This window comes from Phalacrocorax carbo, chromosome Z (assembly GCF_963921805.1).
Source record: "Phalacrocorax carbo chromosome Z, bPhaCar2.1, whole genome shotgun sequence".
NCBI classification, from domain to species: Eukaryota; Metazoa; Chordata; class Aves; order Suliformes; family Phalacrocoracidae; genus Phalacrocorax; species Phalacrocorax carbo.
Window position 1 is genome coordinate 16944498 of NC_087548.1, and position 27372 is coordinate 16971869.

At 39.6% G+C, this 27372-nt stretch overlaps 1 long non-coding RNA gene across 1 annotated transcript in view; it reads left to right on the forward strand.

Annotated features, from left to right (window-relative positions):
- Positions 1–27082, forward strand: part of LOC135310595 (uncharacterized) — a 49757-nt gene extending 22675 nt beyond the window's left edge. The window contains exon 3 of the long non-coding RNA XR_010370672.1: positions 26833–27082. This is a non-coding gene — a long non-coding RNA (uncharacterized LOC135310595). The remainder of the gene's footprint in view (positions 1–26832) is intronic.
- Positions 27083–27372: the final 290 nt, after the last annotated feature.

A 27372-nucleotide genomic window follows, 5' to 3' on the forward strand; every position in this document is an offset into this window, starting at 1 on the left:
ACATCATAAGGTTTATTTAGCAGCACCTGCACTATTTTGACTTGCTTATTGTCTCTTGAACACTACTTTATTTGGGTAGTAGAGGTGCCGGTGAAGCCACATTTTCTCCACCATTTGGTGTGGAGGAACTGCATTGTTGATCCTATTAAATATTTTTCAACGATAAAAATAAAATCATTGAAGAATTTGGTACAGCTGGCAGAAAATATGTATTAAAAGCACTGCATGTGTTTTCAAATTGGAGAATGATTCAAAGTAGAAAACATCTGTAAAGATGACATCTATATGAATACACAGAAATCTGAAAGCTGCTGAAAGAAAAATAAGAAAATTTGCTTTCTCTGTTAAAGTGTAATGCCGCTAGACAAAATTAATCTTTTCATAATATTTCTTCATAAATTCAGTTTTTCTAATGATCATATTCACTGAAATACTCGAACTAGGAGCTGTAGCCAGACCACTGTACAATTCTGAACTGTAATATAATATCTCACTTGTTAGATTATGTATCTGAGTGAGTCCTTCATTTCAGATGCATTTGAAAGTGTGTGCATGTGTAAAATTAGCTGATAAATAATAACTGGAGAAATGAAGGTAAGAGGTTTAGATCAACACCTGGGCAAAGGTCTGTAAGTTAGCTTAAGACCTAGGGAACAACAGTGGTACAGTTCTGTCTCCCTCAATCCAAAGTTTGCGATTTTTCAGCTGAATTTATGAACCCACTCATGGAGCAGCTGTGGCTGTTCATCGCAGGCCAGTTTGTTAACAGGAGGATGCCACCTGACCTGAGACAGGTTTTCTGAGTTCTGAGTGAAAACAGAGAACCACCAGGTTTCTAAAATCGTTTCATTCAATACGAGATACTGAATGCCCTCTCTGTGGTACGCTGGGTTGCATTTTTCCTGTTTTCCTATTTCTCTGCTGACTAAAATATTCCACCACAATGATCCATTCAAGTTGGGCAGTCACATCCAGAAGAGGGTTTCTGCTGTTGAAACGAGTTTTCATGGCCTGTCTTCTGCTACTGAGCATGTCTGAAAATTACAAGAGGGTCTTGGGGGGAAAGCAAAGAAACAAACCAATTTATTTTCAGAAAGTGCTTATATTACTATGTTTGTGGGATTATTAATCAACATTTGCTTGTTAACCACATCTAATTGTGTAGCAGTTAGTCAGATTAGAAAGCTTAAAATAACCTTTAGGCATCGTAATTTCAATTACTTACTAAAACATATCCACTCTCTTTGGTACAATGTAAACACAGCCAGAAAATTCATCCAAGCCAGGATGACACTAAATTCAGAGAAGTGTTGAAGATACTTTCAAGACATTTTTCAGAACCCTGTGTTCTGGAGAACTTTAGATTGTAAAACTGTGACTGTCTGTCTCTGGTCTGAAATGTACTGTATAATAAATGCTTTTATGCATTTTGTCTGAGGAAAGAAATGCCTGATTATTGTTTGTTTTGTTTTGTTTTGTTTTCTGTGGAACTATGCAGCCAAGCTCAGGTAGAGCCATGACTGACTTGCAAAATAAAGCGGCAAAATGCCAGTAATGCCTTATACACTGATATTGAAGTGGATGCGCTTTTCAGGAGATACAGAAAAAATGGTCAAACTGGTGGAATAATATTGGCAGCTAGGGTTATGAAGGGAGAAAAAGCAGGTAAAACTGAATCAGTCAGAATTGCTTTAGCAGGGAAGTAAAAGAATTTCTACTGGAATAAATGTCTCTGGACTCAGAAAGATGGCTCAAGATACTCCTCAGATTCATGGAGGGATCAAAACCGTAACCTTGGCATAAGTACTCATTGGAACAACCTGTTCACTTATACTTGGTTTAGGTAAGAAAAGAAAACGTTATCTTGTCCTAGGAATCTTGGGCTGAGTGAATATGAACTAATTTAGTTTAAACTAAATACAGGATAAAACCAGGATATTAGTTATGGGTTTGTCACCCATTTGGACAGGCTGAAGTTTCAACTGCTCACTCTGTGATGCAATTGAAAATGAGCTGGTTTCCATTTAGAAGCAGCATCACAAGGTTAGTGTGGCCCAGTGCTGGAGGCAATAAGGTCTACTGAGAACCTGGATAGTATTGGACACAAGGGAAAAACAAGCTAAATAGACACTCTGAACCTTATCTATGTAACTGGCAATGCCAGAGTTGTCCACAAGGGACTGCCAGTTGCAGCCCAGACGTTGCTGAGGCTTTGTCTCTGCTTCCATCCTTTCCTTTCTATGTCTTAATTTTTTCTTTACTTACCTCACCCCCTACTTCCTACATTTTTATCTATTCCTTGTCTGCTCCATTCCTCCTCTCACAGACCCGCTTTGCAGAATGTTAACTCAATATTATTTGAATTCGCAGTGAGGCTTCACCTCAGACATAATTCTAAAGAGAATCAAGAGTAGGACAAAACTGTGTAATAATCCAAAACAAAAAATCATGAGGGAATGCTCTGAGGTGTGCCGCTCTCCACTTTTGAAAACCTTCCTGAGATTGTGGTGACAGAAGCAGACATTGTCCTGTCTCAGAGATGAGCATCTTCAGCATTTCTGACCTTTCTGTCAATACTTTAGCATTTTGCTGGAAGGAAGAACGCTCAAACCAAACTGGCTATGTCACATATTTTCAATATTCTTTTAGCAAGTCACCTTTAACTTATTGACATCTGAACATTAACTGTAATGTCTCCTATTGATAGACTGATCCCTGTTCCCATTATCACTCTGTAATAAAATATAGTGCTTGAAAATTATTTTATTTAGTTTTACATAGCCCTAGGAATGGAATGACACTAGATTTACAAGAAGACAACTCAGTCATAGGCTGACTTACAAGTGAGAAGCCCAGAGTATACCACAAGCTATGTTAGACTAGGAGTAAGGGAAGGATTCCAGGTCTGTAATTCATATGGATACACCTCCAGCATTTTACCAATAGTTTAATAAAGGATGGGGCATACAGGGGAAGAGTGGTGAATGTGGAAGACGTTGGTGTTGGTCTCATTTTAATGGATCCCAAATCAAGATGTTTAAGAGGGATTTACATCTGGTCTTGAGGAAAGCACATTATTTCTTAAGGAAATATTTTGTTTCATATCAGTGGAAGGTGGTTATGATCATTTTCTCATTGGCTTTGAGGAGAAAATCCAGTTCTACAATCCAGGAATTACTGTGACTCCCTTCTGAGTTTTGGTTTTGTTGTTTGTTTTTCTTGGGAGTAGAGGGGATGTTTCATGGATGTCTTTTTTCACTTTAGTAACCCTGTTTGGTGAAAAATGATGGTAAATCTGGACAACACTAGATGACTAATGGTCCACTGGTAGGCGCTGTCTTCCATAAATGCTTCTGGTGGCCTCTAGGAAGCCATAGGAGAAACATGCCTGTGTGGCACCATTGGGGTGTTTCTCCCTGTGGCACTCATGCAAGTAGACACAGGTTGGCTGGAGCTCTCTTCAGCCTGGGAAGATGCCAAGTGGGTGAAGCTTGTTTCACCTCCTCCACAGATGCTCTCTGTGTGACTCATCTGGCACCAGGGCTGCATCTACAGTCATTTATGTCAATCTATTCTCTTCAGGAACAATGGCCATGCTGAAAAAGGATTTTAGTCTTTTCTTCTAAAATATTAACATAGATATGTATTGTATAGTTAAAGGTTAATAAAATAGGACTATATAGTGTATTTATAACTTTTGAACTAGTTTAGATTAAAACTTAGTATCCTTTTATACAGAGTATGAAGATTGGTTGATGGTTTTGCATTCTTCTGCAAAAATACATGCCTTTAAAAATATTCTTCAGTTTCTTAATTTATTTCATGGTAGTTTTGTTTTCTGTTGGCTGTTATTTCAAGATACAGAAAACAGTGTCTGGAAGACGCCATCTTTAGTGCAAATGTACTGAAGAAATATTTCCTAATTAGGACAGAATATTTTGGCAACAGTATAAATTTTAGGGGGAAAAACCCCAAATTAAAACCAAAACCCTATGCATTTTCTTTTTAAAAGTAGACAAAACCTAATGATGGTGATAGGAAAATAGTGACTTGTCTTTTGTGACAACTAATGAGATTGTTTAAGAGGATACTTTTTTAAAAATTAGTGATTTTGTTAATTGTTAGAATAAGACCTAATTCAAGTACTGACAGGCAAGTTAAGTAACAGAAAGTTCTCTTTTCAAAAGGGCTGAACTCTGCAAGTCTGGGAAGTGGGTGTAAGTCTCTGCAGATAGAGGTGAGATTTGGACCAGAGCAGCCCCCATGCTAGGGAACCCCATATCTGCTGAGTAAATCTGAGACCATGTCTCAATGCTAATATTACATTACAAATACCTTAAAAGACCGGAGATTAATTCTGAGGAACTCAAATGGGGTGGGAATATGAAGAAAATAACTGTTGATTTATGCATGGAATTAGGAAAACACAGCTGCTCCTCAACAAAATAGGAAAAATCCTGAACACAGAGGACAACATTTTTTGTCCTCCCTCAGTGGTGGCTGTTTAGAAAATACAGATTCTAGAAAATGAAAGGATTCTCTGTTTTATTTATCCTGTCATGTAATCAATGTTTCTGTCATCATGCACAGAGGAAGTAGACCTGAGTTTCTGAGTGTGTCTCTCTCCTGTTAACTGTTAACAGAGTGACACGGTCATCCCTCCAGCCAAGTCTTGTCCCCACTCCTGTCCATACCAAAGTTCCCATTGCACAATGTGCTGAAGAATAAGGTCATCAGTAATTGTTTCTCTAGTGTACACATTATGTGAACTTTTAAAGACCGGTCTCTCATTATCCAGCTAACAACAATACAAATACAGAGAGAGGGACAACACCTTTTTTATTGGCCTGTGCCCCCTAGAGCAAAAAACAGGTACAGTGCTTCCACTCTAAATCAGGAATGATTTAAATCTACTGCTGTGTATTCATCTCAGACCAATTAAATTTTTCCAAAAAATTACTCCAGAAAGTTGTGTGATTTTGAACTAGAGCATTTCTGGTTCAGAATATGGCCAAGAAAACTGTTCAATTAATATGACTGAACTGGGAAAGAGAATGGAAGAAAAGACAAGACTGTACATTAATTCCGATTCCAAAGAATTTTTAGCATGGAATGGTATCCTAATAAGCAAGCTAATTGAGAACTAAACCTTGCATGGTAAATAAATTACATCAGATCCCTTTCTATAAGGAATATCGATGAGCATCTATTTATAAAAGACTTTGTATGAATAATTATAATATCCAGAACATTTTCTAAATTTACCACATCATTCATAACTTGAGTGATTAATTATTATCATGTAGGGAAATGCCACTTATGCTTAATCCAATATAAAATGAGAAAATATAAAAATGGATGGATGCACTGTGATTAGGTCTGTCAGAGACACTTATTTTTAGAACCATAGCAAGATCAGGACAGATTTTATTCTGAGATACAATGGCATAAACATGTAGCAGTTTTTCTGTGAAAAATATTGGGAAGAATATATAAAAACAACAATTCCATAAGAAATACTGAAAATTGTTAGGTTATGGATCATATAGAAATGGCTGTCACCTGAATGGCCCAAAGCCAAATGAACCAAGTAAATCATTATAATAGCAATATTTATAACTCCTAGAGTTTACACGGTTGTTATGATTACTAGTGATATATGGTACATTGATGAAGAGGGATTTTGTATTTATCTATCTAATACAAAGATAACTCAGGTGAAGTTTTTTTATCAATGTTATGTAGGCAGGGTAGCTAGTTTAGTAAATGATTATTATTTTCTTGCAAAATACCACAAAATACATCCTGTATGTTTTCCTATGGCCCCTTTCCTGCTCTATGTCTTTGTATTTTTCTGTCTCAAATTTTAAAACTGCTTCATTGATTGTTAGTAGGACTGTTCAAATGCCCTGAACATATGCTGAGATAGTTGCAGAAAGTAAAACAGGATCTCACCTTACTTTGCTATGTTCTTGCATTTTCTCTATTTTATTTGGTTAATGTGACTGAAGTTCATTTTTCAGTGTTCAGAATCTGCACACTGTATTTTAAATTTTAAGTTGGGAGGTTATATTTATTTTCTATCATGTTTCGAGAGCATATCCCCGGCTCAGAGATAGCTTCGTGCGGTCACATAGTGAAATCTGTGTGGCACTCCACTGCACAGATTACATTAGTCATTAGCCATTCAAAGTAAAATTTAAAAACAAGCAAGTACAAACCAACACATTCCAGATGATTTTCCAATTGTAAATTCTCCAAATTTTTTATTAGTAGACAATGACTGACTGAATTAGAGCTCTAATTTGCTCTGGCAAGTGTTTTGCACATATCCCATCGCTGGCAGAGATAAAGGCTCAATGAAATTTTTTAGCTTAATCAATTTGCACACCCACATCTGCCTGCGGATAGAATAGAAACTACTAGCTGGCTTTGAAAAAGACCGGGCACACAGGATTTGCTGGCTTCTACCTAGCAGAACACCTGCACTGGCTTGCTAAATACCCTCACAGGCTACATGGCAATCTCCACAGCATCAGAGCACAAGCAACGCAATGATGTTATTCTCACCAACTCACCAACTCTCACGTGCTGTCTGGAATGGTGGTTTATTCAGAAATAGTTTGCTAGTGTAGATGAACTCTAAGAATATAAAGGTGTATATCCCTGACCAAAGGATCCTGCTAAATAAAGGGTGCCAGGAAGCAGTTCCTGACCCTGAGGCCGAGTGGTGCAGCTGACGTATCCATGCAGTTTAGGGATAACACCTTCTGTTGCAGCTCCAGAGAGTGGTGTTACTGCACAAAAAATGACGACACGTATTGCATACCTCTGGTCTGTGGCATAAGGGAACATGGGAGCTTTGAGGGCTCAAAGTCTGCACAGATAGAGTTGAAGGAGTGTGGATAGTGTGCTAGAGGGAGCCAATCTCACAGTCTCCATGTAGCCTTGAAAAACGGTCCTTTGGGTGAGCTGTTATCAGAAACCTTTCCAGGCTTTACAAGGGAGAGAACAAAAAACACTACTAGCTAATCAGCATGGACAAGCAAGGCTCAGTGTTTGATATCACCTCTGGTTGACCAGCATAGATATATCCAAAGTGACTTGCGTTGCAGCAGACAAATCATAGGTATTGAAAAAGGGGAAAGCGCTCTGTACACTCTTTCCTGTAACACTGCTTCCTTCACACAGGATTACTCTTTTCCCAAGTAGTGTTGTCACATGTCACATGAGTTTCCCAAGACCTTTTTCTCTGAAAGACTTTGAAATTTTCACTTAGATACTGAAGTTCACAGTGGTTGTGACAGAGCAGTAACTTTTCCCTACTTGAAAAATGGCTGCAATTTTCATATATATCCACATTAGTTTGGCAATTCAGCTTAAATAAAATTGGAGTGAGTTGGATGCTTCCAGAAAACACTGGCTCTGCAGCTCAAGCACTGAACGTGTTTTCTGTCAGTACACAGAGTCCTCCTGACAGGCCTCAACTCCCAACAAGTGTTGGAAATCCCGGACAGAGCCATGGTAACCCTGTTTTCAGTGAGATGGAGCAGTGACAGATGAGGATGCCTGATGCCTTAATCTTTGCATATGATGGCTGTTTTTTGTTTATCTTGATGTAATTAACCAAACAGTCCCCATATTAGTTCATTTAGTGTCATGAGAATTGGTATCTTCCTCTTGTATGTCACAGCTGTCCATTCCTGATTTGACTCCAGTGCACACACTGTACTTCTTGCAGTGACTCATATGCTGAAAAATGTCATAACCACATGAAAACTCATAAGTGACCTAGAGAAAGCACAGAGATACATTCAGATATGTGAGTGGTAAATAATACTTAACATAGACCAAAAGAGCATGGAAAGCCAAAAGATCTCACTAGCAGTGGAAATGAATGGGAGCAAGCTGAACTATTACTATTTATTAAGAATAAATGACCTGACACATATAGATCCTTCTGCTTGCAAATTATTCTAGGAAGGAGTTTGTAGTGAGGCAGATGATGTTCATAAGAGTTTGCAGCAGAGCTCCTGTGAGCCTGTCTCAGACTTAGAATTGATTATATTCTTTTATCTGTCAGTTGCCTAAAACTTTCCCTATTCATTATCCATAAGAAATAATATACATTCCAGTGGCCCATACACATCAAAGATAAATATGCCAAATTTTATCATCAGTTTTTCTTGCCTGAAAATGTATTTGTATTTTCATATAATGACAGGCATTTGTTTATAAACTGAGGACTAGCAGGTGATATATTTCTGCTCCAAATTGCAGAACAGCCTCTCCACAGTCATTCAAACCTGCTTGCAAATTTACATCTCATGCAACTCAGCCTACTGCAGTGTGAAACTTCATTACAAACTACAGAGGGCAGGTGAGGATTGTAAAGCTGTGAATGGACTTGTATACTCAGGGTTTGAGTAGCTGACACAAGGCCTTTTCTTATATAGACCTAAGCCAGATGTTTCTTCCAGCTGGTGACTTAGTGCATGCTGTCTCTCCCTGTTGAGAGATGACTTTTTAATTTTCAAATGCATTAAGGAGTTCATAATTCAAGATAAGGAAAAGGAAATATGAATGAAAGTTGCTTTGTAGATGGAAGGTAACATAAAATATTAACAATGAAAGTTATGTAAAAGAAACACTATTTTTAATGTTTCTCTCTTTCTTTTGTTTTTCTGCCACCAGAGTTGAACTTGTGTGAATACTTCTCAAAGTATTAATAATTCAGCTGTTCAGTCCTGGCTGACGTATGGCATACAGTTTCTCTTGGTCTCACCACAGTGTATTGTGTTTTCTGGTGCTGCTTTTGTATTTAAGGACTGCAAACTGCAGAGCTCCTCAGACAGATGCAATCAGAGTGCCGAGTGGGAAAGGAGAAGTGTATACATTTACTCTGCTCTTTCCAAATGTCTAATGACAGTTATTTTGGAATAATTACAAACATTTTGTTCAGGGGAAGAGTGAAGACAGACCATTCAGGTCTCATATAAGCATTTGGCAAGATAACATTTAGTTCAGTTAAGAACTTCTTTCCAGTATAGAGTTGAAGAAAAAAAAAAAAGCACAGATGTTTAGATCTTTTAGATAACACAGAAACTCTGACATATAAACTAACCAGTGCAGTGGGTGGAACAAAATCCCAAAAGAGATGAAAACATAAGTTAAAAATATACAAAGGGATTTTTAAGTTGGTATCAGAGGAAAGGTGGTAATGGTGTAGGAATGCAGGTTTATCCATTTTCCTTCTACTGCAGGATGTCTTTTTAACAAAGACCATAGCCTGGAAAAATCTGCCAGGGTGGGAATTTTTTTAAAAATGTAACTTTGTAAAAAGTTTGAGGAAGTTTACGAAGGACTATAACCAGGTAAAAGGAAAGGTTTTCATCTACACTTTTGTTTTGTTTAAACTAAAATTAAATTTGGAAAGTAAATCCTATATCCTTATTCTTTAACATCCTTAAAAGGAGGAATGAGGAGGGGAAACAGTAATGAAATCTGTTATTTTCATGGTACCTAACATTGGTTTTAAGATTTTTCAGCTGTGTAAATGGAATAGAACATTGACCCAGCTAGATGGTCTTAGAAAAATGTTTCCTTTCTTAATTTCTTTATTACTTCCCAAGTCTGTCATCATCACATAACAGCCCCTTTTTGTGATGAAAACATGAAAGCATGATTGGATTTATTATCTTCACAGATACGGTCTAATATTGCTAAGATTTATCCTGAAAGGACAGCATTTTCATATCAAATGTGTGTCCATTTGATGACTACTACAGACAACATGTCAATAAATCAATAGCTTTATTTTCTAATCATGGTCTGATGCATTTCCAGATGTGTATACCTAGCCATGTATTTACTGCAGTTGGTAAATTCCTATGAGTAAATTCTCAAAATCATGGAGGGGTATATTAAATCTTCAGAACAGATAAGAACAAAGCTGGTTTCTTTCCCAGAATTTTCTTCTCGTTACTGAAGCTGAGAGGCTAAGCTCCTGTACATGTCCGTTCCAGACTGGGTACATATACAGAAAGCCCCAGTGCTTTGAGAAAAGATATTTGGCAGCTACTAATACATTAATCAGTTGAGTATTGGATGAGCCCAGCAGTTCCCCAGAGTGAGTAGATTACTGAGAAGAGCAAATCAATTGCTAATTTGCTAAATTTACTTCTGTAAGAATTTCATAACCAATGTTATGAATATTTAGCTGATTTTTCTCACAGTGAACTGATCAGCCCTCCTGGATGAAGGCATAGACTTACTGATAATTCATGGATCTAAGAGTATAATAAACATAATTTATTTACAAGCAAGTATGCAAACTGCCTTCTCCTTCCTTAGCCTTTCCCCCAAAATTACAGCTAATAGCCAGACTTGATTTTTACCCTCTGAGCATACATTTCGTATTTGGACTTTGTGGTTAATGCTTTATATTCCTGAGTGCAAACAAAACTGTGAACAATGCAAACCAGAGCATTCAGAGTTCTTCCTGAGACTATAGCATCTGTAAAATTATCCAAGACTAGCATTTCTCTGGTTTGAAGATATATTAGAAATTATTTTTAATTTCTGAAGTATTCAGACACTAGTCAACACAATGTAATTTGTGCTGAACAGCCAGGAGTGCAAGACAAGAATGTTATAGATCCTCACCAGTGTCCACTTCTGTTTTTCAAGCTTGGCGCCAAACACCCCAGGCTCTGAACTCATCAAGCATTTTACACAGAAACATTTTCTTTTCTTTCTATTGACATTTTAAGAGCATTATCTTCCCTCTAACACCTTCTAACCACTTTCTGTGTGCTTTTTTCTCCTTTTAATGGCAAAAATGCAAAAAAGGAGGAGCTGAGGAGCCATGCTGGGCTGTACATGTGCAATATTGGCACATCAGCCTGTATGCCTAACAGATTAAAACTGCAGGCAGGTACCCTACCTGCAGAATTGACCAACAAACATTTTTCTGGTTGGGGAAGAAAAACTGCCTTCTTGAGACCATATCCTCTCCTCCTGCAACCAAAGGGAGCAGTGAACTCTACGCACAGCTGCAATTTGCAAGCATACTTTGGGAAATCAGCTTCAAACTTTCTGTCATATTATAGTGACTATAGTACAATGTACCCCAAAGCCAGAGTTTTACTTGGTCTGGTGGTTTTTCTGGCCAGAAATCAAGTATAAAAGGCAAGAACAGGGCCTTAGCTTTTTATTGATAGTAGATGATTAATTTGCTTTATCTCATTTTAGGGAACTCTGATGGTAATACGACAACTGTGGTTTGAAAAGTGGGTGTAAAAAACCACAGTAAAGCATCTTTTTTAACCGTTTAACCTATTTCAGTGTGCTGTTGATTGTAATTAAACTAATGTAGCATTAAATTTGACAATAATTTTAGATTATATATTTTGATACCTTGAAACCACTTAATTTAACTCTTGCCTGAAAAATTAGATAGATACTTCCTGCTTTGTCCCTGTTAAAGACACTGTTATGACAAACCAGTGGAAAATTGCCTTAAGAAACACCAATGCAGCATTTTTAGAGTAAACCTTACACTACACACTGTCCTTGGGATTGTTCTAGTGTAGGCAACATTAACTTAATTTTCTCTTTCACAGTAAGCAATATAGTATTTGGGTTTGTAGCTTTCTGAATCACTTTTAGATTTTAAAGGATCAAGGTAGTGTCCAGTGTTACTTTATGTATGTGTTGATCGGATCTTTCCACGGAAACAAACCAGACCTGATCCCTTTGAAATCCCTGAAGTTGTTTCTGTATGGAAAACAGATAAGAACCAATCCTTGAGGTTATCAAGATTGCAGATGGGGAGTGGAACAGAAGACTATCTTGTTTAGTGTTAGCTTTTAGCTGACTAGCTAAGAGATGAGTCAAAGTAAACTTCTAAATACTTGGGCACTTCCCTTGACGTATTTGCTGTAGCATACTGTTAAGCAGCAAAGTGAAAAATTTCCCTGTTACCCACACCACTGAAAGTCGCCTGTCTTTATGACAATAAAACTGTCAATTAGCAATTCTTTCAACCGCAGGGCTGGGAAACAAGCCAAGATAGGAATGAGAATGGGGAGGTATAGTTGAAGGCATAGAAATGTCTTTTCCTTCCCATGGAGGAAGACTGCAGTGGATTGGCAGTCTTTGAACCCCCTTACCTGCATTTTGGAGGAGTGAAGGAAAACCACAAAAAGCCTAGGTAATTATGATAAGGCCAGATTGTGCTGGTAGTGTCCATGAACAAAAATAATGCTGTAGTTGTTTATTGTTGTAAATGATGCTTTGATGCATGGATCCAATAAAGACTTTGTTTGAATTAGCAGTGTTTATCTAAAAAGCAATGAAACATGATGTTTATATGTGAGATAAGCAGGGAATCATGCTTAAATGGTTGTAGAATTTTTATGGTCTCTTAAGTCGCAAAAGTTGCCAACATAAGGCATAAATGAATGAATGAGGAAATAAATGAAATAATAAGGAAATCTCTGCTAGAAAGTGCTTAACTCAAGTGAAAGGCAGAATTTCTAATTGGTAGAGAAGGTTCAAAGCTCCTATGGTGGATTTTATAAAACTCACACACGAAATAATACAAAGGGAGAAAGGCAGCAGGGAAAGTTAGAAATGTACAGAGATGTATTAACAGAGAATTAAATTGTATACCTGACAGATCATAAGGGCTTAGGTTGTTTTCTCTATAACCTCTGACTGACTAACTGAATTCCCAGAATGAGGATATGCGGGGGAGAAAAGAACCATCCGATGAGTACCAGTCCTCACGGCTGGCCAGACACACCATTGCTGAGTTGCTAACAGATTTGTGCCCAATGACACAGAAACTGAGACATTGAAAATGGGTGTGGCATGAGGGGAAGATTCTCTGTCTCCTCCTTATGTATCTTAATCAAGAAGGATCAGATCCTGTACTTTATTCACACCAATCAACATCTTACTCCAGAAGCAGACGTCAGTGGGGCTGCATAGGAATAAAGCTTCAGGCAATGAACAGAACCATTGAGCAGCATGGTGTTCCCTGTCATGTGCTCAACGATCCCTTTAAATAAACAGTTTCACAGGGCATGCATTTGTTTTACCCTGCTGCCTATAAAAGTTGTGTTTATAAGCCTATCCTTCTTGTTCAGCCTCCTCAAATCAAGAATGACATTTGCAGCAAAAAGATGCAGCAAATCATTGCAGCAAAAAGATTAGTGCATTGGCTTAAAAATTCCATTAACAGTTTTCTACTAGTGATGTCACCATAGATTTTGTCTCCTAAGCAGTTTGAATTGCAAGTGAAAATTTTGTAGTACTTATCTGGTGAGACGCTCATTTTTTGTTGTGATCTGAGCTATTCTTAAATGTTAGCAGCAGTAAAAGAAAGACTGGAGAAACTGTGGGCCCGCTGCTGAATGAGGTGGGAGCCCTGCTGACACAGGATGCAGAGAAGGCAGAGTTACTGAATGCCTTCTTTGCTTCAGTCTTCACTGCTGAGGATGGCCTCAGGCATCCCAGCCCCCAAAGAAGAGAAGAAAAATCTGGAGAAAGGAGGACTTCCGCTTGGTTGGGGAGGACTGGGTCAGAAATCACCTAGGCAAACTGGATCCTCACAAATCCATGGGCCCCGATGAGATGCACCCACAAGAGCTGAGGGAGCTGGCAGGTGCTGTTGCTAAGCCACTCTCCATCATCTTTGAAAGGTCGTGGAGGGCAGGAGAGGTGCCCGAGGACTGGGGGAAATCAAATGTCACTCCAGTCTTCAAAACGGGCAAGGAGGAGGACCTGGGAAACTATAGGCCATTCAGGCTCAACTCCATCCCCAGAAAGGTGATGGAACAGTTCATTCTGGACGTCATCTCCAGGCATGTAGAGGACAAGAAGGTTATTAGAAGTAGTCAACACGGACTCACCAAGGTGAGGTCATGCTTGACCAACCTGATAGCCTTCTATGATGGTGTGACTGGCTGGCTAGAGGAAGGGAGGGCAGGGGATGTTCTTTACCTTGACTTCAGTAAGGCATTTGACACTGTCTCCCATAACATCCTCATAAGTAAGGCTAGGAAGTGTTGGTTAGATGAGTGGACAGTGAGGTGGACAGACAACTGTCTGAACAACAGAGCTCAGGGGGTTGTGATCAATGGACCAGAGTCTGGATGGAGGCCTGTCACCAGTGGTGCTCCCCAGGGGTCTGTGCTAGGTCCAGTCCTGTTCAACATATTCATCAGTGACCTGGACAAATGGACCGAGTGTAACCTCAGCAAGTTTGCTAATGACCAGATTGGGAGCAGTGGCTGATACACCAGAAGGCTGTGCGGCCATCCAGTGAGACCTGGACAGGCTGGGGACTGGGCCGAGGGGAAATTCACAAAGTTCAACAAGAGCAAGTGCCAGGTCCTGCACCTGGGGAGGAACAACCCCGGGCACCAGTACAGGTTGGGGACTGAACTACTGGAAAGTGGTTCCGCTGAGAAGGACTTAGGAGTGCTGGTGGCCAGCAAGTTGACAATGAGCCATCAGTGTGCCCTTGTGGGCAAGAAGGCCAATGGTGTCCTGGGGTGCATTAAAAGGAGGGTGGCCAGCAGGTTGAGGGAGGTTATCCTTCCTCTCTGCTCTGCCCTAGTGAGGCCACACTGGGAGTACTGTGTCCAGTTTTGGGCCGCCCAGTCTAAGAAGGATGTGGAACTGCTTGAGCAAGTCCAGCGGAGAGCTACCAAGATAATCAAGGGACTGGAGCATCTCCCTTATGAGGAAAGGCTGAGAGACTTGGCTTTGTTCAGCCTAGGGGAGAGAAGGCTGAGGGGGGATTTCATCAATACCTATAAATAGCTGAAGGGTGGGCGTCAGGATGATGGGGCCAGGCTCTTTTCAGTGGTGCCCAACGACAGGACCAGGGGCAATGGGCACAAGTTGGAACACAGGAAGTTCCAGCTAAACACGAGAAAAAACTCCTTCCTGTGCGGGTGCCAGAGCAGTGGCACAGGCTGCCCAGGGAGGCTGTGGAGTCCCTTCCCTGGAGACATTCAAAACCCACCTGGATGTGTTCCTGTGCCCCCTGCTCTGGGTGTGCCTGCTCAAGCAGGGGGGTTGGACAAGATGATCTCCAGAGTTCCCTTCCAATCCCTACCATTCTTTAATTCTGCATTACCTTCAAGCTTGATGCCATGTATAATCTCTACAGAGAAAGCACTAAATCTAAGACACCAATAGTTATTTTAAACTTTTTTGCAGTAGCATTGAGATCGTCTCGGTGATACAAGGGAAAACTGTGGAGCGCAAGAGGAGGCACTATGCTTTTCAGTGTTGAAAATGAAGAGATCTTAAAAGTGAAGTTAAAAGACGTGGATATTAGAATAATTATCATATTTATCTTTGAAACAGAGAAGTAGACGGAGGTATAATCAGTTTTTCAGAGGTGCAAAGAATAGCTATTTCTCCAAATGTCAATGAAAGCCAATGAAACCTGAATATTCATTTTCTGTACCTGCTTCAGAAAACCTCTCCCTAAATTACTTTCCTGACTATGTATGGCCATGGCAGATCCAAGAATCAAGACCAGAACTCCTAGAGACTGTGATTAGATTTTTGTCAACACCTTGCTGCTAATCTAGATTAAATCTCTGCTGAGCTATGCTAACACCAAGCAGAGGTGAGGAGGAGAGATATAACAACAAGCTGCTGGGTAAAGATTTTTTTGTCTTCTGTGACTGTCAGGGCTCTCTTTAGGGAAAATGCCTCTGGAGAAATTTTTTGGCATGCTGATGTCCTCCACATGCCAAACTTACTTTATCTCTACACCCACCCCAACCCCAAAAAACATAAAACTAAAACTTTCAAAACACTCTGGACAAAATACAAAAATAATAGTAATAAAAAAGGACAACCTCCAAACTTTTTTAAATCCCAAAGGGATTTTCACAGGCGCCAGTCTCTGAGTTTGTGAATTTTAGAGACTACAGAAAGGAATTATTCCTTTTAACTCATAAAATCTCATAAAGTATTGAGGTAATCCACACTGAGACCTAGGATACATCTTCCACGTCCTATTTCAGAAGCAGATTTTTGTTGAGCATCCCAGGCCTTTTATTTTGCTGTGGTCTGAAAGATACTGAGACATTTTAGCCTTATTGATTTACTGATTTATTTTCAGTGTTCTTTCCTGTAATACATTAACAAAGAGCCTTTTCTTTTCCGTTGTGAGATAAGGATAGTCTCAGATGTGGCAAGCCTACAATCAATTAAGGAGAGAGTAAAGAAAAGGAAAAGACTCTGGGAAGGCAACGCATTGAGCTTTTTTGCTTTGGACCCTCAGTACCCACTCTAAAAATATGCAGAGAGATTAAAAACAACTGTCGAGACAACTAAGTCCTACTCAGCCCTAGACAGAAACCTGAGCCAATAGTCAAGTGTTGCACCATAACCAGATAATTTGTAAATTTTGGCTTTTTCCGATTTTGGCTCCAGTGATACCAGGTTAAGGGAAAGCTGCTGTCAGTCCTTTGCTTCCCAGCTGCACATAGCTCACTGCACAGGCTCTACCCCGAGAACATCTGACTAACCATAGTTGCTGTGGTACCTAAAAAAGGCAAAGTCATTTCTCAAATAGCTAAGCTACAAAGAACCTGAAGAGCTACAGATCAAGGTCAACAACTCAATTGCCACCAAATGTGATTGTTTTATATATTAATACCAGATATCTCTAACTTTTCCACTTAGATACAATAACATGTTTGTGCTGGCAATTACACTGATGCTGGAAAGTTCTTGGGTTTATATCCCTACTTAAACACCAGCATTTGAATCTCTCAGCTCCTTGTGGAAGGAAAAGCAGACCTGTGAGGAAATGCAGAAATCTCCCAGCAATCAGGACACTTAGAAATTGGTACTGAGCCAGGCTGGTTTAGAGAAGCTGATGCTGATTCAGATGGGGGCTGGGATGTGGGAGCAATACAAGCCCCATGTCTGAGTCATTACTGAAGAACTCCTGAGACTTTGTGAAGTTACTGATAGTAGAAGTGTGCTCTTGGCTGGACAGTTAAGATGTAGAAATGGACAGCTCTCAAGTTTCTTGGTAGTCTGCAGTGAGCGATAGAGACTATTTTCTTTAGTCATGTTGGGTTTACATGAGCTTATGGTGAATAATCCCGAAGACAACTGTAGAAAGTTTTGGAGTGTCAAAAAGTGGTGGGCTTGTGTTTCTAGATAAAGCTGCTATCCTCTAAAATCATAAGAGAGAGATTTGAGGGCTTATGTTGCTCTGGAAGTATGAAGTGGGTGGATTCTGGCCTGTAGTCACTTCATTTAAGATTTAAGATGATCCCTAGAGGGTTAGTGCTGCCTTCTGTAGTATTGCTCCTACAGCCTTAGACAGATGGATATATTGAGACATGTTTGCAGAAGTGATTGGAGTTGGTTGCAAACCATACTGCCTGTTACTTACTTGTGCATAGCCTTTGGATTAGTGTGCTGCCTGGCATGCTTGCACTCTCATGAACTTGCTCTGTGGGCAGTGAGACTATTTCAGTAGGAGGGAAAGCAAATTCATATAGGGTGAGGCCTTTTATGTTCAGCTCTAAAAATGTTAAGTTGGGAAGTCTATGTCTGAATTCTATTTCTGTATAATTATTTCAGGAAGCAATCATGAAAAGCGGTCACACAGACAATTCCCTGGTCTTAATTGCCTTTGGTGGGTCAAGATCATGTCAGGCTCAGAGCCAGGTTGCATCCCAGAATGCCTTCTCACTGGTTTTGTCCTATACACAGCAATTCACTTCTGGGTTCCCTCCTGGCTGGAAGCAGGAAATGAGTTCAAAACTAGCTACTTGATTTTGCTGTGCAGTCTGTGGTGTTTCTGAAAGACATTCTGCCAATACTTTATCCAAAGATTTTGGGTATAAAACTTCACAGGAATATTCTGTTAATATCCAAGTCTGCGTGTATTTGTCCAATTGGGTTGATAACTTGGCAAACAGTTCAATACATGTTAATGCTTGTTTTTTTCATTCATGTTTCATTAGTGAGTAAAATAATATCTTGTATCATATTTGTTATGCTACATGCCTTTCTTTTTGAGCTTTTAAAGAGAGTACAATCTCTTCTCACTGTTAACACTACAACGAATCTGAGAAAAGCAGTAGGTGTCAGAGGTGATAAGTGACTTCTTGGGAGCTCTTATTGTGATGAATTGTACATATCAAACTGTGGAAAATTAAGCTTGAAACTTTCCTGTTCCCTAACATTTAGAAATTAAAAGGAGTTGATATATTCTGAAGACAGAGAAGACAAATAGAAGGTTATACTTAGCTCTTCATATGCAGATTTCTTTGCTCTTTGTTGTTGTTGTTGTTGTTGTTGTTGTCTAAATATTTTAGCTGTTGTAAAACTTCTCTCTCTTGCCCTCCAGCGAGTCCTAGCATACAAGGGAGTCAATAGGGAACAGCAGAATCAGCTAATTTATTTTCAAACTTAAACAAAAATGTTCTCTAATAACAACTGGAGAGAAGAAACAGCACTGCTAGGGCAGTGCTTATAGTACACTGCATTTTGCAAGAAGTGTTTAGAGTGCAAGTTTGGCAGAAAGATCTGCTATTTATAGACACTGTGACAGGGTAGTCAGCTCTGATTAATGGAGGGGGCTCAGCTTAAGACATAGTTTAGTGGGGATTTTTCTTAATACACATCTGTAGTCAGGTGGTCATGAGAGAATTGCTTGTTTGCTGAAGTGTTTCCATCTCTTTCTCTGAGACCTCAAACTGTCTGCACTCCAAATGTTCAAAATAAAAGTTCACAAAATGACAGTCCTTAAATACACTGTTGTTTTTTAAATCAAACGTTTTTCTCAATACTTGGAGTTGAGTATACTGGATGAGTGATTCACAGAAATCTTGCTGATACATGTAGGCTCTATTCCTTCGAAGATGCTGTCTACTATGTATGACCTAAACTACAGTTGCCATTGAACACAAATGTTCCTATGCATATATTTGGTTTCACCTCCCAAAAGAGGGAACTAGAGCACTGAACAGCCAAGGCTTCCAGGCTTTCTGCTCCACTGCTGTCCCATGACCCAGCCTTAATTTGTCTCCAAGGCAAGGAAGAGTGGCAATATTTGCAAACTGGCCATTACCTCCTGCAATATGACTGTGCCAATTCACCAGGAGCACATGTCACCCTTCCCTAAGGGTCTGGAAAGCCAACCCCGCTGCCTCCACTTGCCTTGCAGTCTCAATGCAGGGAGAGCTTTGCTCAACATCAGCAGAAACACATCCTGTGAGAAGCACAACACTGGGTCCCCAGATCACTCCCTCTGTATACGATCAGCACAACGTAATATCCAGATGGGTTTTTTTTCTCACCTGTCTTCCCTAAGAGGCTATAGGCATTTCCAAACAAGTAGAAGCTACTTTGCTTCTAAATACCAGTAAGACTGCTTAGAAGGCAGACGCTTTTGTTGAATGCAGCTGGCACACTGTGTCTTTCAGTGTTGTCTGGGAAGGAATTGTAGTAGGAAGAAGCAAACACTGTCACCTACACTAAAACCATGGTAAGGGGTCTTACCTATGGTAGATAAAAGCTCCTACATAGAGGGCCTGTGGAGCAACCCTAGACTGTCCTTTGAATGTTCTTTGTGCCTTTACCCCTTGCACAACTTTGATTAAGGTTCAAGGCCAATATATACAGCATACAACTAAATCAGCAAAGATATTTGCTGGTGCCAAAAGCTGCAGCACTGCTGTTCCCAGGTGAATATATGCATTTCTAAAGAAAGCTAGATTTCCTGGACATGATGCCATGGTGACATAACTTGTTGTTATGTCTAGCCAGAGCTGGTTCAGACTTTAAGACCCCATGGCAAAGCGTCGTGACAGCATGTCCTCATACAATTGTGGGTGCTGCAGTGCACATATTTTACAAACCTGGACTCCAAACAGAGAATATAAAACTCAACATCTGGGAGATTTGGCTCTATAAAGAGTGCCTAAATATGATGGGACAGCCTAACGAAGTAATGTAAGAAATCCAATGCTGTGAAGGCATCCAGTTACAGGGAGATAGCAGGAAATACATCTAAAGCATCTCCCACATTTCAGAGTATGCTCTCTGAACCATTGCTATAATAGAGGCTATGACGTCCATTAGGATTTTTGTCTACAGCTCATCCCAGAGGGTAAGCTTTTGTGATTTTTTTCTTACTCCTGTAAATACTTTTGAAAGACCTGGGCTGGACTCACCCTTTGTCAAGAGGCAGTAGTAATGTGACTGGCCGTATGTAGTATAATAACTGCTGAGTCAAAATGCTTGCCTGGCAAGCATTAGAAGCTAAGTCCCTTAGCATTAGAAGCCTAAGTCCCAGTCTCTCACAGCTGGATGGATAAGTAAGCCCATCTCTCAGCCCTCATTGCTTGGAGCTGGAGTGCACCCTCTGAGCAAGGAGATTTAGCAGGAGGAGCTACAGCTAGAGGCACATTAATTAAAAGTACAAAGTTAAACCAAATTTTCTTAGAGCTTCATTAAACTGACTATCCTAATCACCACCTTTCTTGTCACATCTGAATTCAATGAAGAGAGTGGTTTCTGTGTAGCAATTAAGGAAGGCATCCATTTCCAGGAAAAGGTGAAGGACTGAGGGATACCCAGGCAGGAGTGAGGTGCCAAAGCCCTGCAGAGACATAGTGCCTTTCCTCTGTGCAGACCCTGGGCAGAATGTAATCAATCTGAACAGATCTCAAGAAGCTCCCTGACCCCCACAACAGCCATCATGATGAACATTTTGACATTCTTTCCAAGCTTTGTGTAAAGCCCCTCATAGTGCCAGGGAGTGGCTTCTCCTTGGGGCAAAAGGGAAATCCCTTAAGAATTTGGCATTGTAAGGCATGACTTACAGAAATGTGTATTGGTGGTGTGAAAAAAAAATATATCATCAGGGTCACAATGCTTTATTCTGAAAGCATTTATATCTACTTGAAGATACAGACATTAAATTCTCGTCCATTGTCCCAGGCTGTGCAAAGCTTTTGACAAATGTTCCTGTTAGACTGGGCAATGAAAAATAACCCATCATTTATTTCAAATTATATCACTGTCGAAGAACTATTTAATAAAGAGATTAAATATCTCCATGGAGTCATCTTAATATAGTATTTGCTTGTCAGAAAATGTATTTGATTACAGTCCTTCCAGAATAAGTCTTTCATATGATATTTTGCTAGTAGTAATGGACTTTGGCCATTTCAGAATAATACACTAAATTGATCCCAGGTGGCACAAATAAATGGTCTGATTGGTGGTGGCAAGATTCCTGTTCACAAATATAACCCTGTGAAATAGATGAGGAAATGTAAGGCAAGTGAGTTCAAAAGAGCATAAATTATTTAGGTGACTGGGTGAGGTGTAAACATTGTGCCACATAGTCTGGGAGCTAAAGGAGAAGAGGTGAAACAAAGAGTGTTAAGAAAAAGGAGTCAGAGGTTATTCTAAGACAAAAATCTAAAACTTGCCTTCTGATACAAGCATGCAAATAAGGAGATAGCTTAAATTAGCTGATAATTTGTGGTTGAAAATTGTGTTTACTTTGAGATAATCTGTAATGCTGGGGAACATTCCTGAGTGCTGTACGGTTTTCCTGAGTCCATAAATGTCCAGGAGATCCAGTCACTCTTATTCAATGGGTACAAAGACCAAATACATGTTCAGCCTGACATTCCCTGAAAGAAAGTCTACCAGAAACAGCCAGAGTCACCAGTAAGTAGGAGCCACTCTGAAAACAGCCTTGAAGAGAAATGTGGGCATTGCAGTAGCTTCCCGCCTTTTTTGACCAGACAATTTTGTCTAGATGATCACAAAATCTAGGTGTGTTCTTGCAATCCCCTTACTCCAATACCACTTCTTACCTGACCGTGAACCTCTTGGTATACATAGACCATAAACTGTTCTGGACAAGGACTGCCTGCTCAGCAGATGTCATAGGAGCTCAGCACAGCATATCACACCTTGGCATCTCACAACAAGATTTAGAGCTTAGGTGAGGTGATTTTGCTTTCCATTAGAGGATTTGTAAAAAAGCAATAAAGTTATGCATACCTGGTCGTACTTATTAAGTACTTATTAAGTACTTATTAAGTCGTACTTATTAACATCAGAAAAGAAAATACATACTAGAAAATTTTAAATTAAACATTGTTGATCCAGGCCATGGTAGAAACCTTTTGTTGTTTTAGGAATTAGCAGGTTTATATTTTGTTTACCCTTGCTCCCCCAAAATTATGAAGGTTTACTTATGAGATCTAATTTCAAGTTCTTCAGTTAGCACATGAAGTAAAGATTCCCACATTATGCATTTTAATATATGATATAAACTGACTGCTTAAAATGCAGGGGGGAAAAAAAGGAACTTGGAAGCCAGATTAATTTGACGTTGCAGATGTCTGCAGAATGTAAAAAAGAAAGGAAAGGAGAACAAGGTAAACTAAGAAGAGGGGACAGATGCTGGACATTTTTCTTGCTCTTGTTTTTAATGTTCTTATGTGAAACCTCATTAAAACATTTACTTCCTTACATCATGTTTGTTGTTAATTTTGGTATTAATACTCGTGCTTGTTTACTAAAATCTTGAACAAGCACCTTGTTATTAGGCAAGTTGTTAAACAAAGAGGATCCAAAGTTTTTGAAGCAAACAGTGATCCATGGATTAAATAGCAGCAAGCAGGGTGCAAGATATAACCCTCAGCATGACAACTTCAACATAATCTGGCATTATCCTAACAGTCAATTTTTTTCACTAGCCAGACATCTATTTAGTTACCTTACAAGAAAAAAAAGTCCTGTGAAGTGACAAGTCAGAGAACCAAGTAGAAGGCAATCAGTCTACAAGCAATGTGCCAATCATCAAAGCAGTCTGATTTACCATAAGACATTAAAATGTTTTTAGAATTAGGGTGGGTTTTGGGAAAAATCTCTCTTAGCAGAGTAGCCTCTGTGCCCCCATGGTTGAAATCAGGAAACACAATGTTTCTGCCTTTCGCTATGGGACTGGGAAAAGGAAAGTTATTATCTTCAACATAACAACTGCTACTAGCACAAGATGTTCTTAAATGAAACAAAAAAGTATGTTTAATATGTCTACAATGGGAAGATCTTATCATTGCAGTTCCAAATGATTTTATTTCTGTTCTTGTGAGATACATATTTCAAATGAAATCTTTTTCAGTTTTATTTTCCCTTTAACTTCATGATTTGTAAAATCAGCAGAACTGAATTAGTTGTTATTATCATGTGCTGTTTTCTTAATAGCAGTTATTGCCAAGAATTTCTTCCAGTATACTTTTGACTGAAGTTTCCAGAACCAAAGGAATTTAAAACGATGGCTTAGATGTCAGAAAATCATGGTTTCATAGAACAAAACCTGCCCTGATGCTTTTCTAGCAGAAACATTTTTTAGTCCTTTTTGCAGCCTTGTCATTTTGTTAACATCCTTGATGTTTAGAAAGAAAGGTAAAACTAGTATTAGCTTTTCTTTGAAGTCTTTACATGTGCTGTCACATTGTAGCTGACAGGCAGAATGTGTATGCAACCCAGCCAGAATGATTGCCTTGACCTGAGCTGTTTCTACATCAGAAAACTGATGTAGAAACAGCTCTTTCACAGATCTTGGGAGAATCTGAAAATAGAGGGGAATATTGTGTGTGTTACAGCAGAAGTATCAGAGGACATGTTTGTAATCTGTTCATAGCACAGTAATATTAATTCATTAAATATATTTCAAATTGCCACTGTCTTCCGAGATAATTAAATAATAACACTAGATAATGTCAAAGTCCCATTGAACTAAATAAAGACATATTATATGACTGATTATTTTTAATATTTCTGGGGTTTATATAGTTTGAACTCTTTAGTGTGTACATTAAACCAGGGATCGATATTGGGCCCAATGTCATTCAATATCTTTATAAGTGATCTGTATAATGGCATCAAGTGTAGCCTGATGAAGTTTGCTGATGACACCAAATTGAGTGGGGAAGTAGGCACTCCAGAAGGGAGAGCTGCTCTGCAGGGAGGTCTGGACAGACTGGAGGAGTGGGCCAACAAGAACCTTATGAAGTTCATCAAGGGCAAGTGTAAGGTCTTGCACCTGAGAAAACATAATCCAGGAGTGCAGCACAGACTGGGATCTCCCTGGCTGGAGAGCAGCTCTGTTGAGAGGGACCTGGGGGTCCTGGTGGACAGAAAGCTCAACATGAGCGTACAGTGTGCTGCTGCGGCCAAGAAGGCCAACGGGGTGCTGGGTTGCATCAAAAAGGGCATCGCCAGCAGAGAGAAAGAAGTCATCATCCCATTCTATTCAGTGCTTGTCAGGCCACACCTGGAGTCCTGTGTACAGTTCTGGTCCCCGCTGTACAAAAGAGATGTGGACAGGCTGGAAGGGGTCCAGAGAAGGGCCACCAAGATGATCAAAGCACTGGGAAACCTGTCGTATGAGGATAGGCTGGGAGAACTGGGTTTGTTCAGCCTTGAGAAAAGGAGGCTCAGAGGGGATCTCATCACCATGTACCAGTACTTAAGGGGTAGCTACAAAGAAGACGGAGAGTCCCTTTTTACAAGGAGTCCCATGGAGAGGACAATGGGGAATGGACACAAGTTGCTCTTGGGGAGATTCCAATTGGACACCAGAGGGAAATTTTTCACAGTGAGGACAGTCAACCATTGGAATAATCTCCCCAGGGAAGTGGTTGTCTCGGCCACATTGGACAAGTTTAAGAGCAATCTGGACAGGGTGCTGGGCCATCTTGTTTAGGCTGTGCTCTTCCCAGAAAGGTTAGACTAGATCCAACCTGAGATTCTGTGATTCTGTGATTCTGTGATTCCACAGATAACACAATACTCACATAAGTCAAGCACCTTAATTTTTTAGAATTCAACTTTAACATCTGCCTAGAAGCTGGTTTAAAATATTTTGCCTACAAATTTGATTTTCTCTATTGAGGAAGACGTAATAGCTTGTTCAGTGTGATACAGCTCAGGTATTCACATCAGCAGTTGGTGACAGGGATTTGGTTATTGAGCAAAATACCATGTAAAGAGAGCTGAGCTGTCCACTGCCTTATCACACATATGCTGAAAAACATCAGTAATAGCTGCAGTTCGAGGCTCCTGTTGATGTTTTCAATGTTTTTAATTAATAAATTATTACTTAAGTAGAAAACTACACCCCTTTTCTGTACTAAACCAGCTTTTTTTTTCACTGCTTGTTCTTTCATTTACTTACCCATGTCATTCTGATGTATATGATAATGCAGAAATAGCCTAGTCAGGTGGCCACAAAACCATTTTCTTCCAGGAGGCCTCAGTGACAAAGCCTGGGAAGTTCAGCTCCTGACAAAAGAAAAACTGTACTCGAACAGGAAATGACTTCTACTACAAAGTATTTTAGTAGAAATTTGTGAAACAAAAAATTGGGAGTTTGTTTGTAGAGTGTCACAGATGATACAATGGCAGTGTTACTCACAGAGCTGTGGAAAATTGGGCTAGGTTGCAACTAGAAACTATACTATGTTTGAGGAATAGATGCTTTTGGGCCAAGGCAATGAACTAGATGGCTTAGCAGCTTCTTAGCAGAGAGTTTCCATCTTTAATGCATATACTCAGTGCTGAAGAACATTTATTTCTTCTTGTAGTGTGATTACACAGGATAATGTAAAGAGCTTACATAACTAATACAGGAGCTGCGTTAAAGATATATTAATACTTGTTTATAAAATGCTCTGAGACACTGAGAAAGGAGAAACTTTAGAAGGGCAAAGGATTCTATATACGAGGATGAGTCAGGAAACATTCTTTGCCTGCTTCTGCTCTGGTTTTGATATAATGAAAGTTTGTAAACACTCACCTGCAAAGTTAATCAAACCTCAGAACTAAACAGAGTAACATTTTTCAGAACAGTTGCTGCAGTGTTTAACAGGGTCTTACTTTAAATAGTAACACGTCACATTTTAAAATGTTTCCTTGTTAAAAGGGCCAGGTGCCCTCTTCAAGCACAGGTGACAGACTTGGAAATGAAAGGGATAAAAAATTGAAGCTCTCTACCTCCCCTTGCTGTAGCTGCTTTGCAAAGAGGTGTTCAAATTAGCAGGGTCCTCCTTGAAAGTGATGACAATAGCAATCAGAGCAGTTTCTCTGGCGCGCTGAAGGGCACTGCTTGCAGCACATTACTTGTGAATAGTAGGTTTCTTGCATCTTGGCATTACACATTGAATTAGTCAGAAGGTTTCTTTGTATGAAACAACCGTTACATTGGCCAGTGTTCTGGGGTTTGGAGTGGGACCTCCAGACCTAAGCTACTACAAAGGTTGAACTGTCCTGGAGTAACAATAGACCACGTTCTATGTAGAGCAACACAGGGAGAGAGTAGAACTGCTGGTAAGTGCTGTAGGACTCAGTGAAACCCCAGACTAAAAGCTGTATGATCTTGGTATAGCCCTACCAAGAAGAGAACTGGATTCTTCTTTCACTTTCTCCCACTCCAAGAAAACTTCCACCTGTCTGCTCATCTAGGAAAAGTTCTTCAAAAGGAGTAATCAGATAGCAGTTGAAAATTATGTAATTATTATTTAATTTATTTTTAAGGAAAACTTTAAAAAAATGTTTATTTCTAAAACCATTAAGGAGGTTTCCTCCGAAGTATGGACCCCGGCTATCTGGTAATTCCTTCAACCTACATGGTCGTCCCCCCAGTAATCCCATTTATATAAAGTGTAAACACTTCTATCACAAAAAAAAAAAAAAGAAAAAAAAAAAAAAGACAATGTCTGTTTATTTGTTTATTTATAGGGCTCAGCCTTCTCTCTTTGATGTCCATGAGCATTTCCTTTTGGCTTCAACAGAACAGTGACTGTAGCCCTTAGGCTAATCGCCTGTCCTCTCAGGCTTTGCAGAAGGTGTGTGCTCAAGGCTGCAGGAGGAAGGAGATACTTAGACCCGTTGCTTGTCTTTGCTCATTCTCCCAAAAGGTACATGTTTTTCTCTGTCTGCAGGTGCCTTCCTTTGTGGAGGAAGGCCAGGACACAGCTCCAACTCCTCCTTCCATAGGTCTCTAACCAGCTATTATTTATACTAACTGCAATTCAGTTACTAACTAAAGCTGTGGCTGGGGGAGACATTTGAAGGCACCAATTTACTGTCTTCAACAATTACTCCACTACAACATAGCAGACTCATAAAGTCCCACTCTTAAAACGACAGGCTTTATTTCTATGGTATTGATTGTTTTTCGGCCTTACAAACTGAGCTAAGTTGCCTTCTACTTTCAAAACTGTCAGAGAAAACAGGATGTCTCTTATTTCTCTTGCCTGCAAAATGAGATCTCTGCAC